This window comes from Myotis yumanensis, unplaced genomic scaffold (genome assembly GCF_028538775.1).
Source record: "Myotis yumanensis isolate MYYU_CA2020_CCGP unplaced genomic scaffold, mMyoYum1.0.hap1 SCAF_11, whole genome shotgun sequence".
In the NCBI taxonomy this organism is placed as follows: domain Eukaryota; kingdom Metazoa; phylum Chordata; class Mammalia; order Chiroptera; family Vespertilionidae; genus Myotis; species Myotis yumanensis.
Genome location: NW_027223762.1, coordinates 39,787,729 through 39,808,188, shown reverse-complemented (window position 1 = coordinate 39,808,188; position 20,460 = coordinate 39,787,729).

Below are 20,460 nucleotides of genomic sequence, written 5' to 3'. Positions count from 1 at the left end.
TTAAATTCAGAAAATTAACTTTTAAAAAAAGCCCAAAATCTTGGATAAAACAATACTATGGACATAATTATGAAAGTAAAATTAAATTGAACTTTAAAAATACCTATCCCTGCTTTTTGTTTGGTTGGTTTTTGTTTGTTTTTGATCCTCACATGAGGATTTTTTCCCATTGATTTTTAGAGAGAGTGGAAGGGAGGTAGGAAGGGGGAGAAAGAGAGAAATATCAATGGGAGAAAGACACATGGATTGCCAGACAAGGGCCTGGCAAAAACCTGGAGTTTTCAATTATGCTGAGGCTCTACTGTCGCATCTGCCTGGCCACTTTCGGTGAATTGTCTTCCCCTGGAAGGAGGCACTCACCTAAGGTAAAGACCCTGTGCTGCCCTGACCTCTTGTGGAGAAATGTGGCATTGCAAAGCTTTCATCACAGAAGAAAATGATTTTTGTCTTTCAAATGCAGCTGGCAAAATGTTTCCTGTTCAGTTTACTGTAGGCACTCATGTCAAATTTGGCCTCAAAAAAGACATTATCTTAGAGAGGGTTCTTCCCCAAATGGGAGTGTTTATGAAAAGTCACATTCTGTATGTGATAACACTTCAGAAGTCTTATGATTAGCTTTATTCTAGATTTAATCTTATTTTTCGTGCACCATGAGAGCTGACTTCCAGAAGGAAACATTGGGCTTTTTATAAAGTGAGGACTTACCTTGTACACTAAAATAGTATATATGCCTCCACCTCCCACCACTAATTGATTCTATAAGTTCTCAGTATAATATGAAGTAGTATTTCTCAAAGTAAGGACTTCTTTATACCACCACCTAACTTCCTGCAAACATTCTAGAATCCCCTCCCCCACCACCTTCCTTGCTCTGAATTTGCATGGGATATGGTCATTGTTTTTTCAAGCTGTTTCTGCACGAACAAGCCAATGAGCAGGCGTCCCATCTAACCTCCTTTTGGCTCAGTGGACCACACAGCTAAAATAAGCAACACAAAATAAACAGTGTGGTCAGAGACTCACAACTCTCCCTCACCCAGGAGGCTGAAGGCACGCACACTTTCTGCTCATTTTAAATCTTCAACTTTCCTTATGCTGAAGAATGCTCACACTGGGTCTTTCGTAGCAGATTGGAATGTCAGCTCTGAGAGAGCCCTTGCAGTCCAATGAGCCCAGAATCCCTTAGAGACAGACTCAAGTGAGAGAGACTCGGGGGCGGCATCTCCTGACCCCCTAGTCCAGCACTCTTCTCCCTGTGCCACCTAAAGAGTCCACTCCACACTCCATTCCGTGCCGCCGCCGCCCCGCCCCCCCCTTCCCCGCCCCGAGGAGCAGGGCACCTCTCAGTCTGACCAAGCCAGAAACAGATCAGGTGCGCAAACAACACCACAGGTCAGAGGCGATAAGAGTAAGCAAATAAAAGACCAGGAAGGAACAGAAGCAGCGGTTTGGCTTTCAGCACCCTGCAGATAAACAAGTGTTTGATCTGGGCTGGGCACAGCCCCTTATCTGGTGAGAGATAACATTCACACTCAGAGGGCGCCTGGAACAGGTTTGGAAACCTTTGAGTGCTGGCCTGGCCCTCACACTGACTGAGCCAGGGCTCCCACAGTGGACCAGGGGAAATGGTTACCTCCCACCCAGGGTCCCTGAACTCCTGGGAGATCACGGAACCTGAGGAAGACAGACCCAGGAATCTGAGAAGAGTCTATTCACCACTAAGGGCCAATGGGGCTGCAGATTTCCCAAAGGCATTAGCAGAGCTCGGTGAACAGAAGAGACCTCAGAGGCCTCACTCAGTTCTACTCTGCAGGTGATTGAAGAGCGTGGTGAGGAGTGAGACCAGAGGGAAAGCCGTTGGCATGTCTCTGGAGAGGCTTGGCTGAGAGAACGTACATAAAGATATTGACAATAGCAGCTAATATTTCCTGAGCACTCACTCTGTGCCAGGCACTATGTTAAGTGTTTCTGCTGCATTATATTCTTTGATCGTCACCATGAAACTCTGAGGTCAGTACTATCGCAGACCTTTGCAATTGAGAGACAACCCCGGAGAGGCTAAGCTGCGTGCCAGAAGCCCCACCACCGCTGACAGGAGTAGAAACATGGCTTGTGCATCTCTAGTACTCAGACTCTTAACCCATATATTTTTAATATATAGGTAGCAGCTGTTTGATGCATTTTCCCCAATCAGTTTCACTATTTTGAGGTCATAAATCCTATTGATTTGGAAGGGATTCTGATGAAATCAGGAGAGAGCAAGGAAGCACTGAAAAGGGAGGGGTGGAGAGACCTTGGGTGGGTGGCCTGGCAGGGGCTGGCACTGGTTCCCATCGCACCCTCTCCACAGCCCCAGTATTGTCTCCCACTGTGCTCCCCCACGGCCACTCTCCTTCCTCAGAGCCCCATTTCCGCACACAGTAAAGATGACATTTGCCAGCCTCCCTCTCAGCTCTGTGTGGCCACCACAGACCGTGAAGATGAGCCTGTGCTGCAGGGGTGGCAGAACCCAGGAGGTGAGGAGCCTGGTGCCTGACGATTTGGGGGCCACCAGGCCTGCCCGAGCCCGTTCACCTGCACTGCCTCTCCACAACCAGCAAATGAGCTTGTTTCTTGTTGAAGCTAGTGATAGCTTGTGTGTATGGGTACCTAGACCTGATTGCTCCCCCCCCCCCCCACTTCTTTTTTTTTTTAAATATATTTTATTGATTTTTTACAGAGAGGAAGGGAGAGGGAGAGAGAGTTAGAGACATCGATGAGAGAGAAACATCGATCAGCTGCCTCCTGCACACCTCCTACTGGGGATGTGCCCGCAACCAAGGCACATGCCCTTGACCGGAATCGAACCTGGGACCTTTCAGTCCGCAGGCCGACTCTATCCACTGAGCCAAACCGGTTAGGCTTCCCCCTTCTTTTTACAGAGGAGGACATATGCTCAAAAAGAGTAGGTAACTTGATCCAAAACCATGCAAGCATTTTCTGGCGGAATTCAGACTTGCATTTGTCTATTTGACCCCTGAGTTCTTTGTCTTTCCTGGACTGTCTATATTAATAAAAGTAACAGGAACACGCGCGTATGTTGTGCTTTGTAACTTGAAGATGTTTTCTTATGTATTATGCACTGTGTACGGTTGGGATTTGGGAGCCGCAAGCATCAGAAATAGACTCTAGATAAACATACTAGAGAGGACTCTATCGGGAGGTTGTGCCGGGAGCCGGTCCATCCTCGCTGCTTGACACAGTCGCTGCAGGAAAGAAACATCTGCACAGCATATGTTTCAATGGACCTGGCATATATGGCATACTGTTCTTAATATGTTTGCTCCCTTTAAGCGCCATGTGTTTTAACCAAGGTCACCTCTCCGAGAAAGGTTGTTTCCCCAGGTGGGGATCTTTCCCTGAGGTTAGGGAGGGGATACAACCCCTTAATTAAGTGCCAGGTGGGTAGTTAAGCTACATAATCTTTACTCCCTGGAATGGAGATAAGAAACACCCTAACCTTTGTAATAGAAATTGACAGGATTAAAATCGGCTGGTATAAATACGGATGTAACAAGACAATAAACATCAGATCCTGATCAGTTCCTAACCAGAACTCCGACCAGAACTTTGGCTGGAGATCCTGGCTATAGGTCCTGACTAGGCTGCTGATCAACTGAAGGCTGTCTACTCCGTCCACACCTTTGGGGACCCCTGGACCCACTGGGATTGGACCCCAGCAAGGTTGTGCATGATGTAGCAATCGAAGAAGCCAGGTCACTAGGGATTTGATTTTAGAAAATCGTGGGAGCTGAAGCAGCTCTGTAAGGCTGCCGTCCACAGGTTCGATGCTGGGGTGTGGAGTCCACAGGGAAGACAGCTGGGAAGGAAGGCGAGTACTAAGTGGGGCAAAGCCAGAACCAGCTGGGACCAATACATGCCAGTGGGAACCACAGAATGGGTCGAACCCCGGGGCCTCTGACCTTGGCAGCATAAATCAGGACCCTGCAACATGGTGCTCAGCACACGTGCCTGGCCCAGATGTTGCAGATGCTGAATTAGGGGCCTGGGAAAGGCAGGGTCGTGGCAGGCAGGCCGGCCGCTGCCTCATGCTAGCCAGGTGAGCCAGCAGATGAACGACGACAGGTGCTTGACAGAGCGAGAGAAGTCTTGACCTGGGCTTGAAGGGGGTCGGACAGATCAGGGGAGGTTGCCTGGAGTGAGGATGCTGATGACGGGATGTGTGTGCAGGCCGGGGAGAAAGAGAGATGGCTCAGGAGAACAGAAGGACACTGAGCCTTTTTGGGTTCAAGACACAAGAAGTTAACTCACACTGGGCTAATTCATTAAAAAGGGGAGTGTGTGACAGTGAATTCCCAGGGTAAGTGATCTCCTGGGGTGGCTGAAGCAAGAGGCAAAGCTCACAGGCTGTGTCCCTGAGCCTGCGCTCTCACTCCTCTGCTTGGCTGCATCCACAGGCAGCTCCCCACCACCTCAACCCCCCCTGTGGTGGCCACAGTGCCAGGTGTATGCCATCCCAGGTGAGATACCCCAATGGGCATGTTCCCTCAGCAGTCCCCACCTGGCTGGACCCATGCCCTGCCTCCCTGAGCTAATTGTGATGGCCGGGGAGAAGGAGTATTCTCCTTTCCAGGCCTATGGATATGCCCACAAATTCCAAGCAGCATGGAGGGGGTTGGGGTGGCTCCCACAGCACAGTCAGGCTCACGTTGTCACAAGGAGCCAGGCGCCGGCGGGTGGTGGCCAGAATAGCAGATTCTTTCAGGAGACTCAGTCCTCCCCGCCCCCCCCGCCCCCCCCCCCCCCGGTCCCCCCCCGCCCCCTCGGCCTGCTCCACAGGGGCTCTGGGTCTAGCTCCAGGTCGGCACCTGTAACCTATAAAATGGACCCATCACATGGGATAGGACATGCATAGACCTTCTAGAAACTGAGGCAGCCCCCCTCAAACCTAAAGGGCTATTGAGAGGAAACCAGCCAGGCCAGACAAGCAAGAAGATATCTAGAGGGAGAACACGGGAAACTGACACTGGGGTAGGTGTGGGCAGAGCCCTGAAGAGGACATAGACACAAAGATGGCAACTCCCAGGGGGTGAGGGTTCTTGCGGGGGTGGGGGGGGGAATGCCCCCGTGGTGCCACATGTGGGTGTTGAGGAGTTGTTTGATGTTGGCCACAGGGCATATACCCCCAAAGGATAGACAGCTGGCAGAAGAGTCTACAATGGCCGCAGCTGCAGGCCTTAGCCCACAGAGACTCATTAGCCACGGCCCGGAGGCCGGGCTGCTGTTCTGCGCTGGGGCCTCCTCTCCTCGCAGTGCTGTTAGCCAACCTGGGAAAGCCCCGGGAAGGGGGGCCTGCTCAGTGTGGCTCATGTCTAACTGCCTGCTGGCCACGGGGAGGCGGTCCCCTGGGAGAGGCTGGTCCCTCGGCTGGGCTGTTACCCACCAGGCCCCCGAGGCCTGAGTCAGGTGCACTCAGGGGAAGCTGGCGCTGGTCCCCGGGAAGAGCCATCCCTGAAGCCAAGATGGAAGGCAGGGGAAATCCAGTGAGCCAGGCACTCGGCAGCTGCCAAGACACCTGCACGGCACACGGCAGGCAAAGGCCTCCAAGAGAAGCCATTGAAATCTGTGTGCCAGTGCTGCCCCACATGGAGGGACCACCTGTCCTGGGGGCCGCTGGACTTTTAACGTGAGAACCAGAGGAGTCCCAGGTAGACTGGGATGTGTTGGTCACCCTACCCCCGCCCCCCACCTCTTTAGGCCGGATTGTCCTCTGACCCCTGGGGAGCGCACCAGGGTGGGCCACAGTGTGTGTGAGGGAAGTAGGACCCACGGGGCCAATTCAGATCCTGCCTGCTCATGCTTTGGTGCCCTTAAAACAAGGAGAAAGCCAAGTTGTCTGCCTTCTTGTGGCTTGTCATGATCTTCAATGCCGGTGACACCATCTTGGCCATCGAATATAGAAGACCAGCAAGCTCACAGGGGTGTCCCACCGCCAGTTCAGAGGGGAAGCAAAACCCCTGCCCACCAGTCATTCACGGGCCAAAAAGCAGGGACTTCCATCACAAAAAGAGGAACAGCAATAATAAAATGGAAGGACGGGAGGAAAGGGGGCTGGGAAATAAAGACAGCAACTATGGATCGTTAGGCCCAACCTTCCTTGGGGCACGAGGCTCGTCCTGTCAATGTGCTCAATAGATTCAGAGCCACTAACTTTTCTGAATATCTGCTGTGTGCCAGAGGAATTACCATACACCTTCTTTTTAAAAATACATATATTTTTATTAATTTCAGAGAGGAAGGGAGAGGGAAGAGAGTTAGAAACATCAATGGTGAGAGATAATCATTGATTGGCTGCCTCCTGCATGCCCCTACCCGGACACTGGGGATCAATCCAGAAACCCGGGCATGTGCCCTTGACCAGAATCGAACCTGGGACCCTTCAGTCCGCAGGCCCACACTCACCACTGAGCCAAGCCAGCTAGGAGGGCACCATACACCTTCTTATGCAATTATTCCAACTCTAGATATATCATCCCCATTATACCGATGAGCAGCCAGGATGTCCCCATGTTCTGGAGCAGTCCCAATGCCGCAGGTAGCAATGACACATTACTCAGACATCCCCTGGGTTCCCCTGAGGTGACTGGACTTTGGCCCCAGTTGATTGCCATTTGACAAGTTCTACAGAACCTCATGCAGATTAAAAAGGGATTTTACTTGCTGTCCCTATTTGCCAAGAAAAGTGGGATTTGGTTTGGGGTCAGAACTCTTTTGTTGGCACTGCCGGTGACACCTGCCATCAGCAGGGTGGGGTTCCTGACATGGGGTAGGTGAGGACCTGGTGAGGGAGGTGATGGCTGCTACAAGGGTCAGGAAGGGTCCTGTGGGGAAAGGTGATCACTCCCCACCAGGGACAGGGACAGGCCTGTTCATCTTTGGACGGCCACAGCATGCACATTTACTCAATAGCAAGTATGGATTGTTAGGCCAAACCAACCATAACTCAGAGCAGCAGTCTCTAAAGTGTGCTGGTGGTATTTATCACTGTAATAAAATTGTCTAATTGAAAAAGGCCATATTGACAAACCAAGAGGAAATATATTGATTTAACAGCAGTTTTGAATGATTGATTCTGCAGTTTTCTTATTCCATAGAGATGCTACATTTTTTCATTGGATGGGTCTCTTATTTTATTTTATTTATTTATTTTTTAAATATATTTTTATTGATTTCAGAGAGGAAGGGAGAGAGAAATAGAAACATCAATGATGAGATAGAATCATCGATTGGCCGCCTCCAGAACGCCCCCTACTGGGGATCGAGCCAACAACCCAGGCATGTGCCCTTGAAGGGAATCGAAACTTCCCCAGCTGCTGCCATTGTATTAGGTAATCAGTGGATTTGTGTCCCCCCAAAAAAGATATGTTGAAGTCTGTATTAGTTAGGGAAACAGAGAAACAGAACCAATATATAGAGATAGACAGAAAGACATGACTCATGAGGGACAGACTCACATGATGACGGAGGCTGAGAAGTCCCACAGTCTGCAGTCGGCAAGCTGGAGGCCCAGGAAAGCCCGTGGTGTAGTTCCAGTCCCAAACCAAAGGCCTAAGAACCAGAGGAGCCAATGGTGTAAGTCCCTGACGGAGTCTGAAGGCCCAAGACCAGGAGCAACCGTACCTGAGGGCAGGAGAAGAGGCTGTCCCAGCTCCAGCGGAGATCAAGTTTTCTCTTCTTCCACCTCTTTGTCCTAGTCAGGCCCTCAGCAGACTGGATGATGCCCACTGCATAGGTGAGGGTTATCTTCACTCTTCTCTCTACCCATAGAAATGCGAATCTCTTCCGGAAACACCCTCCCAGACATTCCTAGAAGTGATGTTTTGTCAACTATCTGGGCATCCTGTGGCACAGTCAAGTTGACACGTGGAATTAACCATCACACACCCTTCCAACCTTACAAGTTAGGTGCAATCACGAGCCCGATTCTGTAGGTGAGGAAACAAGGGCTGAGGGTTAAGCAGGTAGCTGGTGGTCCCCCAGCTATAGAGTGGGAGGGCCAAGACTCAAGCCAGCAAGTCTGACTGCAGGGCTGTGCTCTTGGCCCACTCTGCTGGGAGGCCCATCACAGGTGCTGGGCTGTGGTAGGCCCTTGGAATCTGTCTCAGCTGACAGCTGGGCAGTAGCCTGGGCAGCCCCTCTGAGCAAGAATCACCTGGGGGCGTGGGACAGCTACTGGTGCAAATTTCTACCCACCCAGAAAGTCTGGAGTGCGGCTAGGAGTCTACATGTTTTTTTTTTTTTCGCTTAAAGTATTACAAAGGGTATTACATAAGTGTCCTTTTTTCCCCCCCGCCCTTGACAAACCCCTACCCTCCCTTACCCCCCAGTGTCTTATGTCCATTAGTTATGCTTATATGCATGCATACAAGTCCTTCGGTTGATCTCTTACTCCCCTCCCTCCTGCCCCCCAACTCTCTCTGGCCTTCCCACTGCAGTTTGACAATCAGTTTGAGGCAGCTCTGCCTCTGTATCTATTATTGTTCAAAAGTTTGTAATGGTCTTTAATATCCATGAATGAGTGAGATCATGTGGTATTTTTGCTTCATTGACTGGCTTGTTTCACTTAGCATAATGCTCTCCAGTTCCATCCATGATGTTGCAAATGGTAGGAGTTCCTTCTTTTTAACAGCAGCATAGTATTCCATCGTGTAGATGTACCACTGTTTTCTAATCCATTCATCTACTGATGGGCACTTAGGCTGTTTCCAGATCTTAGCTATGGTGAATTGTGCTGCTATGAACATCTGGGTGCATATATCCTTTCTGATTGGTGTTTCTGGTTTCTTGGGATATATTCCTAGAAGTGGGATCACAGGGTCAAATGGGAGTTCCATTTCCAATTTTTTGAGGAACCTCCATACTGCCTTCCATAGTGGCTGCACCAGTCTGCATTCCCACCAGCAGTGCACAAGTGTTCCTTTTTCTCCACATCCTCTCCAGCACTTGTCGTTTGTTGATTTGTTGATGATGGCCATTCTGACAGGTGTGAGATGGTACCTCATTGTTGTTTTGATTTGCATCTCTCGGATGATTAGTGACTTTGAGCATGTTTTCATATGTCTCTTGGCTTTCTGAATGTCCTCTTTTGAAAGGTGTCTATTTAGATCCTTTGCCCATTTTTTGATTGGATTGTTTATCTTCTTTTTGTTAAGTTGTATGAGTTCCCTATAAATTTTGGAGATTAAGCCCTTATCAGATATGACGTTGGCAAATATGTTTTCCCACGAGGTGGGTTTTCTTGTTGTTTTGTTGATGGTTTCTTTTGCTGTGCAGAAGCTTTTTATTTTGATGTAGTCCCATTTGTTCATTTTCTCTTTAGTTTCAACTGCCCTAGGAGCTGTATCAGTGAAGAAATTGTTTTGGCATATGTCTGAGATTTTGTTGCCTTTGTATTCCTCTAGAATTTTTATGGTTTCCTGTCGTACATTTAAGTCCTTTATCCATTTTGAGTTTATTCTTGTGTATGGTGTAAGTTGGTGGTCTAGTTTCATTTTCTTGCATATGTCTGTCCAATTTTCCCAACACCATTTATTGAAGAGACTATCTTGGCTCCATTGTATGTTCATGCCTCCTTTGTCAAAAATTAATTGAGCATATTGGTTCGGGCTAATTTCTGGACTCTCTATTCTATTCCACTGATCTATATGTCTGTTCTTGTGCCAGTACCAGGCAGTTTTGAGAACAGTGGCTTTGTAATACAGCTTGATATCTGGCATTGAGATCCCACCTACTTTGTTCTTTCTCAGGATCGTTGCAGCTATTCGGGGTCTTTTTTTATTCCAGATGAATTTTTGGAGAGTTCGTTCTAGATCTTTGAAGAAGGCCATTGGTATTTTAATGGGAAGTGCGTTGAATGTATAGATTGCTTTGGGTAGTATGGACATTTTAATGATGTTGATTCTACCAATCCAAGAACATGGTATATTCTTCCATCTGTTTATGTCTTCCTCTATCTCTTTTTTCAACGTCCTGTAGTTTTCTGAGTAGAGGTCTTTAACCTCTTTAGTTAAGTTTATTCCTAGGTATCTTAATTTTTTTGGTGCGATGGTAAATGGGATTGTTTTTCTGATCTCCCTTTCTGAAAGTTCACTATTGGTGTATAGAAATGCCTCAGATTTCTTGGGGTTAATTTTGTATCCTGCTACATTGCCAAATTCATGTATTAAGTCTAGTAGCTTTTTGATGGAGTCTCTAGGGTTTTGTATGTATAATATCATGTCATCTGCAAATAAGGACAGTTTTACTTCCTCTTTTCCAATTTGGATGCCTTTTATTTCTTCTTCTTGCCTAATTGCAATGGCTAATACTTCCAGTACTATGTTGAACAGGAGTGGTGAGAGTGGGCATCCCTGTCTTGTTCCTGTTCTTAAGGGAAATGGTGTTAGTTTTTGTCCATTGAGTATGATGTTGGCTGTGGGCCTGTCATATATGGCTTTTATTATGTTGAGGTATGATCCTTCTATTCCCACCTTTCTGAGAGTTTTTATCAAAAATGGGTGTTGGATTTTGTCGAATGCTTTTTCTGCATCAATTGATATGACCATGTGGTTTTTTTCTTTCAATTTGTTTATGTGATGTATCACATTGATTGATTTACGGATGTTGTACCATCCTTGCATCTCTGGGATAAATCCTACTTGGTCATGGTGTATGATCCTTCTGATGTACTGCTGGATCCGATTTGCTAAGATTTTGTTGAGGATTTTGGCATCTATGTTCATGAGGGATATTGGCCTGTAATTCTCTTTCATTGTGATGTCTTTACCTGGTTTTGGTATTAGGGTGATGCTGGCTTCATAGAATGAGTTTGGAAGCGTTCCTTCCTCTTGAATTTTTTGTAGTAGTCTGAGGAGGGTAGGTTTTAGTTCTTCCTTGAATGTTTGGTAGAACTCCCCTGTGAAGCCGTCTGGCCCTGGGCTTTTGTTTGCTGGAAGCTTTCTGATGACTGCTTCAATTTCTTCCATAGTTATTGGCCTATTGAGGTTTTTAGATTCTTCCTGATTGAGTTTTGGAATGTTGTATTTTTCTAGGAATTTGTCCATTTCCTCCAGGTTGTCTAGTTTGTTGGAGTAGAGTTGCCCGTAGTATTGTTTAACAATCATTTGTATTTCTGTGGGGTCTGTTGTTATTTCACCTCTATCATTTCTGATTTGGTTTATTTGGGACCTCTCTCTTTGCTTCTTGGTGAGCCTGGCTAGGGGTTTGTCAATCTTGTTTATCCTTTCAAAGAACCAGCTCTTGGTTTCATTGATTTTCTGTATTGTTTTTTTGGTCTCTATGTCATTGATTTCTGCTCTAATCTTTATTATCTCCTTCCTTCTGCTCACTCTGGGGTTTTCTTGTTGCTCTCTTTCTAATTCTTTGAGTTGTAGAGTTAGATGATTGACTACCATTTTTTCTTGTTTTTTGAGATAGGCCTGTAGAGCTATAAACTTCCCTCTCAGGACTGCTTTCATTGTGTCCCAGAGGTTTTGGATTGTTGTGTTTTCATTGTCATTAGTGTCCAGGATGTTTTTAATTTCTTCTTTGATGTCATCGGTAACCCAATCAATATTTAATAACATGCTATTCAGCTTCCAAGTGTTTGAGTATTTTGGGTTGTTTTTATTGTAGTTTATTTCTAACATTATGCCATCGTGGTCTGCGAAGAAGCTTTTTATGATTTCAATCTTCTTGAATTTGTGGAGACTTTGCTTGTGACCCAATATGTGGTCTATTTTTGAATATGTCCCATGAGCACCTGAGAGGAATGTATATTCCGCAGCTGTGGGGTGAAGTGTTCTGAAGATGTCAATTAAGTCCATCTGATCTAGTGAGTCATTTAGGATTGCTGTTTCTTTGCTGAGTTTTTGTCTAGCGGATTTATCCAGTGATGTCAGTGGTGTATTAAAGTCCCCTACTATGATTGTATTGTTGTCGATCTCTCCCCTGATATCTTCCAGAAGTTTTCTTATGTATGTGGGTGCTCCTGCATTGGGTGCATATATGTTTACCAGGGTTATATCTTCTTGTTGTATTGATCCCTTTAGTATTATGAAGTGGCCTTCCTTATCTCTGGTTATGGCCTTCACTTTGAGATGTATTTTGTCAGATATAAGTATTGCTACCCCAGCTTTCTTTTCCTTTCCATTTGCGTGAAAGATATTTTTCCATCCCTTCACTTTCAGTCTGTGTGAGTCCCTTCTAATGAGGTGGGTCTCTTGTAGACAGCAGATGTATGGGTCATGTTTTTTTATCCATTCAGCCACTCGATGTCTTTTGGTTGGAGCATTTAGTCCATTTACATTTAAAGTTATTATTGAAAGGTACTTGTTTGTAGCCATTTCTTTTTGTGTGTGTGTGTGTGGCTGTTTTCTTTCTGAGCTTGATATTTCTTCTTTTTACACCAGTCCCTTTAGCATTTCTTGCATGGCTGGCTTGGTGGTGATAAACTCCCTTAGCCCTTTTTTGTCTGTGAAGCTTCTTATTTCCCCTTCAATTTTGAATGATAGCCTTGCTGGATAGAGTATTCTTGGATTCAGTCCTTTGCTTTGCATCACTTTGTAGATTTCCGTCCATTCTTTTCTGGCCTGATGTGTTTCTGTTGAGAAATCATTTGATAATCTAATGGGAGATCCCTTGTATGTTACTTTCCGTCTCTCTCTTGCAGCCTGTAAGATTCTCTCTTTATCCTGAACATTTGCCATGGTAATTATGATGTGTCTTGGTGTGGGTCTTTTCGGGTTCACCTTGTTTGGGACTCTCTGGGCTTGTGTGACTTTTTTCTTCCCCACCTCAGGGAAGTTTTCTGATATTATTTCTTCGAATAGGTTTTCTAATCCATGTTCATCTTTCTGTTGTTCTGGCACCCCTATTATTCGTATGTTGTTTCGTTTCATGTTGTCCCAAAGCTCCCTTAGGCTCTCCTCCTGTCTTTTAATTTTTTTCTCCATTTGCCGTACAGTTTGAGTGTGTTTTGCCTCCTTGTCTTCTAATTCACTAATTCGGTCCTCCGCTTCTCCCAGTCTACTGTTGATACTTTCAATGGAGTTTTTTATTGAAGCTATGTCACTCTTCATTTCTTCTTGGGACTTACTTAAGTTGTTGATTTTTTCATCTGTTTCTTCTAGCTTCTTGCATAAGTAGTTGAGTTTTTCATCTGTTTCTTCTTGCTTCTTGAACATCTGGTGCATGTACTCTAGGAACCTTATTCTGAATTCTTTTTCCGTCATGTTGCATATCTCTGTCTCACTTAGCTGCTTTTCTGGCGAGTCCTCCTTTTCTTTCCTTTGGGGGTTTCTTTGCCTACCCATGTTTGATCTCGCTGACATATGTAGATGTTGAGATGTTCAGTGGCTGCTCCCTGGATGGCAGGGGCTCCTTGGGTTGTGGTTGCTGCTCAGACGGTTGCGGTAGCAGCTGCTTTCCAGTTGGCAGCAGCTCCTCTGGTGGGTGTTGTTCACAGCTGTGTTGGTTCTTCTGGCTGGTGGGGGGAGGCTTCACGTACAGCTGCTGTTCCACAGACAGAGGGTGTGGTGATCAGGAGGCTGCGGTGATCAGGGGGCTGCTGTTGCTTGGATCTGCTGCGTTGATTTAAAGGCACAAAATACAACAGAGCAAGGCACAACGTACCAGGCACTGAACACAAGTATATTCACAATATTAATAACCCCAAATAAAGGTGACCACCCGAATTAAGAGAATTAGGGGATAAGGGAGAAAGAAGAGAAGAAGATAAAAGAGAGAACAGAAAAGAAAAATAAGAAAAAAACAAACAAAAAAGGAGTGCAAAAATAGAATTGGGAAAAAAGAGAGCGAAAAAAGAGAATGAAGTAGAAGCGGGGAAGAGACTATTGGTATGAGGAGCAAACTCCAATAGAACTGCCACTAATCTCAACAAATTCCAGCAACAGATCCCTGGAGATGAATGCAAACTACAAACCACCAATAATATCCAGAGGGGTAAGGGAAAACAGAAGCACAAAAATAACCGGGGTGGGGTGGGGGAGGGAAGGGAAAAACCAGCAGAAAAAAAAAAAAAAAAAGAAAAAGAAAAAGAAAAAGAAAAACAACCTCACAACCAGTCCTAAAAAAGAAGAAAAAACACAAAACAAAACAAACAAACAAATAAAAATAAATAAATAAATAAAAAAAAGCCCAATATATTCAACAATCAAGAAAACAATAGAAAGATAAGAGAGAAAAACATGTTTGGAAAGTGAAGAAGGATAAAGAATAGGTGTATAAAGATTTAGAGCAGTAGATTGGAAATAGGATATATAAGTAGGGTGGAATTAGACAGGGGGTAAAAAGAGGGAATTGGGAAAGTCTGGAGCAGGAATAGGGTAAGAGAAACAGGACACCAAAAGGGGAAAAGTAAGGAAGAGGGTTTTAGCAAAGAGGTGAAATTGAGATAGGGAAAATTAATGCTAAAGGAACGATGAAAATAGAATGGAGAACACTAATCCCAAAAGAAAATAAAGAGAAAATGGCACTTTAAAAAATGGTAAAATGGTAGCAGTAATAATACTGGTTAAAAATAAAAATGTGGTAATTGAAAGGGTAAAATCAGGAGATGGAAAAAGAAGAAAAAGAGAAAAAAAATTGGTTTCTTAGTAAAAAGGTGAAAAAATTAAAAAGAAAAAGAAAAAATTTGCAGTAGTGATGGTCTTTCGGTTCTTCTACTCTTCAGCCTGGTTCGCCTTAGTCCTGCCAGGTATTTAGGAGAGTGTTGAATTTGCCTGCATTACACTGTTCCTCCGTGTTGTAAATCACAGTCCTGATTTTAAAGCAGGCCGTATTTGTGATCCAGTCTGCCTTAATTTGTATTCCCCTAAGAGTCAGTTTGTGGCTCAGCCTCTGGGTGGCAGTGTTTTTGGGTTGGCCTCTGAGGCTATACAGCTTCTCTATCCTTTTTTAATCCTTACCCTGCTCTGTGTTGTTGGTGGGACTGAAAATCCCTCTATAGGCCAGACCCTGGTAACTCCCAGGGACTAATCAGCTTGTTTTAATCCTTTATCTCATACAGGGTGGAATCTGGGTGTGGCTGTGCTCCTTGCCTGGGGGGCTGGGGGGAGGAATTCCACCCTCTGGAGGAATGGCTGCCCCAGTCCTGGGCCCAGGGGGGTCTCAGCACTCAATTCGCTGCCACCTCCTCCGGCTCCCCCTCTTTCCTCAGCCTCTCCCCAGATTCCCCTCGTCTGCACCTTCACCCTCTCTTCAGCACAGGTGAGTGTCTGTATCCGAACTGTCCTATGAGCAGGGTTCAGTGAAAACAAAGAAACAGACAAACGCCGGCCGGCCGGCCGCGGAAACGCTCCTCTCTTACCAGTCTGGGAAACGCTCCTCTCTTACCAGCACTGCATGGTCTGGGAAACGCTCCTCTCTTATGGGCACTGCATGGTCTGATCAGTTCCTCAGGATGCCCCCTTTAGTCTCAGTTCTCCGCAATCACAAAATCCAAATCTCAAATCTCCCGGCGCCAGCAAACCCGCGGAACTCCTTACCCTGGTCAGGGTCTGTGTCTGTCCCAAGAGACGCGGCTGTCTGCCATGCGGTCTCCCTCCGACCCTCTGGGCTCAGGTCTGGCAAACTTTCCTGCCCAGATCCCTGGTTTTTAACCTTTCCAGGGGAGGTCTGCCCTTCCCGGCTGCAAACCGTCTCACCAGCTGAGTAAATTTGCCAATTCGGGGTGGGTGTTATTAGTTTCAGCTGCTTACTCCGTTTGCTCCGGGACAAGACCTGGGACGCGTCTGCCTATATCGCCGCCATCTTGCTTCCTAATCGGAGTCTACATTTTTAACCCAGTGGTTCAATAGGAAATCTGCAAAGTCTGCAACTACAAGATAAACTTACTTTTAAGTAATGTTAGTTACTAAAGGGGTTTTGGCACCAATTCCAACGTGAGGAGGGGATTTCCAAGCAATGCTCTGGACACCAGGTGAGTCTCCAAACAATTCAATTAAATTCTGACACTATATTCCCAGAGATAGCTTCAGTTCCTACAGGTGAAGGGCTCACTCCTGCAAAACTGCCCCACTTCAGACACCGTCACAAGGTTCTCACCTGTACTTCCGACCTACGGGCTACAGATCAGAGGTTCCCACGACCCTGTCCTTGGCTTCAGTTCATTTGCTAGAGTGGCTCACAGAACTCAGGAGACCCGTTTACGCACTAGATTACCGGTTTATTATAAAAGGATATAACTGAGGAACAGCCAGATGGGAGAGATGCATAGGGCAAGGTTTGAGGAAAGAGTGTGGATTGAAGCCCCCAGAAGCAGAGCCTGAGACAGGGGTTCAGGTGTGGGTAGTTTATTGAGGGGGTGCTCTTCAGAAACAAGCAAGCAAACAAACAAATAAAAGAGGCAGGGAGCCCTGGTCAGCATGACTCAGTGCTTAGAGTGCCAGCCTGACACCAAAGGGACTCAGGTTCGAATCCCAGTCAAGGCCACGTATGTACCTGGGTTGCAGGTTTGATCCCTGCCCCAGTTGGGGCCCATGTGGGAGGCAACCAATTGATTTCACTCTCTCTGAAAATCAATGGGAAAAATATCTTTGGGTAAGGATTGAAATTTAAAAAAAAATAATAATAAACGTGAGAGAGGCAGGGAAGCAGGATAGGGAGGGGGGAAGAGTGAGCAAGGACATTGCCTGAGGTAAAACCTTGGCCTCATCCATCGGATGGACCCTGGAGCAGTGCTGTCCAATAGATATTACGGCAGTGATGGACATGTTTGTATAGTTGGCACTGTCCAGTCCAGTGACCACTAGCTACCTCTGGCCATTGAGTGTTCGAAATATGGCAAGCTGACGAACTGAATTTTGAATTCACATAGCTACATACGGCTAATGGCTACCATACCAGACAATTTAGTTCTGGGGTATAAACCTCACGACAGAATTGAGGGGAGGAGGCTGGCCTCTTGTGCTGTCATTGGCTATGGGCCACCCTGGCCTTGGTGGGATTGGGTGGGGCAGGGCACAATTTCCCAGGCAAGGCTGGCAGGACTTCACAGAGTGGAGGGGGGTGTGCACTGGCCAAGTAAAGGGGAAGGAGCGCACCAGAGCGCCCACTACAGGTCGTTCTCACCTGGGTCACCCTGTCATCCTATTTTCATCCAACTTCATAGTTTTCTCCAAGAATTGAATTTTAACCAGAGAATAACTCAAAGCTGACAACTGGCTATGTACCTCATACAGCAGAACAACCTTCCTAACCCTCCACCCCGACCCTGGGCTGTTGGTTCCTCTCCCCACCCCACTCTCAAATCTCTACGGGCAATTCTTCTACTGGTTTGGGAGTTTCGAGGGGAGAGGAGGGTGATGATCTTTTGCATACGTACACAGAAGGAATTTTTCTGTAGACTTATGATTTTTAGCTGTTTCAGCCACAGAGCGGAAATCTTTTGATTTTACAATATCTCCTATAATCTTAGAGACAGCTAGCCCAACAGCGCTAAAAAAAAAAAAAAAAAAAAAAAAAAAAAAAAAAAAAAAAAGAAAGAAAAGAACAAAAACAACTTTGCCTTTTCTACACTGACATGTCTTAGATATGAAGTTATAAATGAGGAAATCCAGGCTCATGTTTTATTTATACCTATTGCACATAATTTATGGTGTTGATACACCCATTCAGCTTAATTTATGCAGAAATTAACTTTGGTAGAGATTAATTTTGAATCTATGGCACCTTCCTAAAGTATATTATCTTTATTCATAATCTTGGCTTGCAGATAGAGATGATAGTGAACAAAAAAAAGAAGTAAAATAAAAACAAGACCATAAATAAAAAAAAGAAATAAAGCCCTTAAAATGAGGATAACAAGTTGTTTTTTAAACTAAGATAGCTTTGAGTTCACTGCCACAGCCAGAATTTAGATTTAATCTAACTGTCCTTTCCATTGAGTTTACGCATTTCAGTAGAGAGTTTTATGTGAAAAGTCATAAAAGAGAAGAAAATAAAAACAAGACCTTGCACATATTAATTAATATATTTATTATTTATTTGTGGGGTTTTTTTAGAGAGTAGAAGGGAAAAGGAGAGAAAGAGAAACATCGATGTAAGAGAAAACATTGAGCCCTAGCCGGTTTGGCTCAGTGGATAGAGTGTTGGCCTGCAGACTGGAGGGTCCTGGGTTCAATTCTGGCCAAGGGCACATGCCTGGGTTTCAGGCTTGACTAGGGGCATGCAGGAGGCAGCCGATCAATGGTTCTCTCTCATGATGTTTCTATCTCTTTCTCCCTCTCCCTTCCTCTCTGAAATGAATAAAAATATATTTTTTAAAAAAGAAACATTGATTGTTGCCTCCTGCATGCACCCCAACCAGGGATCAAACCGCAATCCTGGCATGTGCCCCCACCTGGATCTGCAACTCCTGGGTGCATGGGATGACGCTCCAACCAACTGAGCCACACTGTCCAGGGTACATATTAATATTTAGTAATAATAAATTAAGAACTCTGAAATATTAACCAGTATTATATCTATGTTACCTATGTCACATCTATACAGACTACCAGGCAAGTGTGTGTGTTAAAAAACAAATCAATAATATTGTAGACGTCCTTTTTTCTGATGCTTTTTTTAGACGCCCCCAACCCTGTATTGCCTTACACCTGGTCCGTTTCACTCCCTGACAGCTAGCTGCCTGTGTTTGTGACCTGTGGTCCTGGGGATGCTGTTCAGAGTTTATCTCCTCCCCTCGTCCTCCCCACCCCCACCCCCACCCCCACCCCCCAGCCTCTTCCAGCTGAAGCCTAGGCCGGTCAGAGTGCCTCAGGCAGGCGGAGGAGGAGACCCAGTGAGTTGTCCCTCCCCCACTTCCCATGCAGATGACACTCTCCCCACAGCTATTTGGTTTCCCTGAGGGTTCCCCAGCCCCCAGGCACTGTGGTCCCCCGCAGCAGCCAGCCTGGGCCCAGAGCGCCAGGCCATCTCTAGTGATGGGCTAGGGGTGTCCCAGGAGGGTGACGGAGGGCACCCAAGAGGTCTCCCTCACAGATGGGGTCTTGTCTGTTAGTTTTTACTTGGTAAAAAGGTAGGGGCATTCTACCTGGCCATGCGTTTTGCTGGACAAAAGAGGAGAGTGTAATTTTTTAAAAAATATATTTTTATTGATTTCAGAGAGGAAGGGAGAGGGAGAGAGAGAGAGAGGAACATAAATGATGAGAGAGAATCATGGATCGGCTGCCTCCTGCACTCCCCACACTGGGGATGGAGCCTGCAACCCGGGCATGTGCCCTTGGCAGGCATCAAACCCGGGACTCTGCAGTCCGCAGGTGGGGGTGGGCGCGCTATCCACTGGGCCAAACCCGCTAGTGCCAGAGGGTATAAACCAGCCCAGACTGGTTCATCTGTTTAGTCCATTCTCAATCTCGGCCTCTGGACTCCGCCGGAGGGAGTGATTCCAGTTGGCTTCCAGTGGTTCTCAACCTTCCTAATGCCGCGACCCTTTAATACAGTTCCTCATGTTGTGGTGACCCCCAATTTCATTGTTACAAATTGAACATAATTAAAGCATAGTGATTAATCACAAAAAAATATGTAATTATATATGTGTTTTCCGATGGTCTTAGGCGACCCCTGTGAAAGGGTCGTTCGACCCCCAAAGGGGTGGCGACCCACAGGTTGAGAACCGCTGGCTTAGACGGAGTCCTTCGCGGGGAGAGCGCCCCTTTCCCGCCGGCCAGAGCAGTGCGGGCCGCGGTCGGTGCGGTCAGGCGTGCGAGCCTCTGCTGGGAACTCCCTGCCACGGAGGGGATGGCTGGCCCCTGACAGCTCTCGCACGCGGGTAAGAAGCAGGTGGTAACGCGACTGGACACGGAGGTTCTCGGCCCCGCTCAGAACGGTGCCAAGTGCAGCCTCAAAGGCAGCATGTCAGGAGGTTCGGACTGGAAAACGTGTCGCTTTATGCTGCCGTTTTCCTTTCAGGCTCTTCCTTGGGCCTCGCCATGGCGCCTCTGCCCCGTCCTTTCTCTCCCCGGTGCACACACCAAGGCTGGCAATGCTTCTCGCTTGCAGATTGAGAAGAGCCGAGTGAATTCGGTGTGACCCACGGCATAGTCCCGGCTCCTCGGCATTTGCTTGCTGCGGGAGGAAAGCACGCGAGGAAAAGACGTTGCCCTGAAGGGCTGGGTCTGTCTCAGGGCAATGGCTCACTTTTATCCATCCCTGGGGTCTGAAGGAGTAGGTTACTGAGGAGCTGGCCCTGCGGTGGAAGCCCTCCCTGCAGCAGCCCTGCTGTGGGCCCATCCCGGCCTCCTCCTCTCACCCAGGCTCAGCAGCACAGGCCCCCACGGTCTCCTCTTAACTCCTGACCCTCCCCCCCCAACCCCCCCGCCCCCGCTGAGGTTCTCCCCAGGCTCCAGCCCCTGGGCTCCTGGCGGCTGAAACAAAACCGCAGAGAAATCTGCCTAGCTC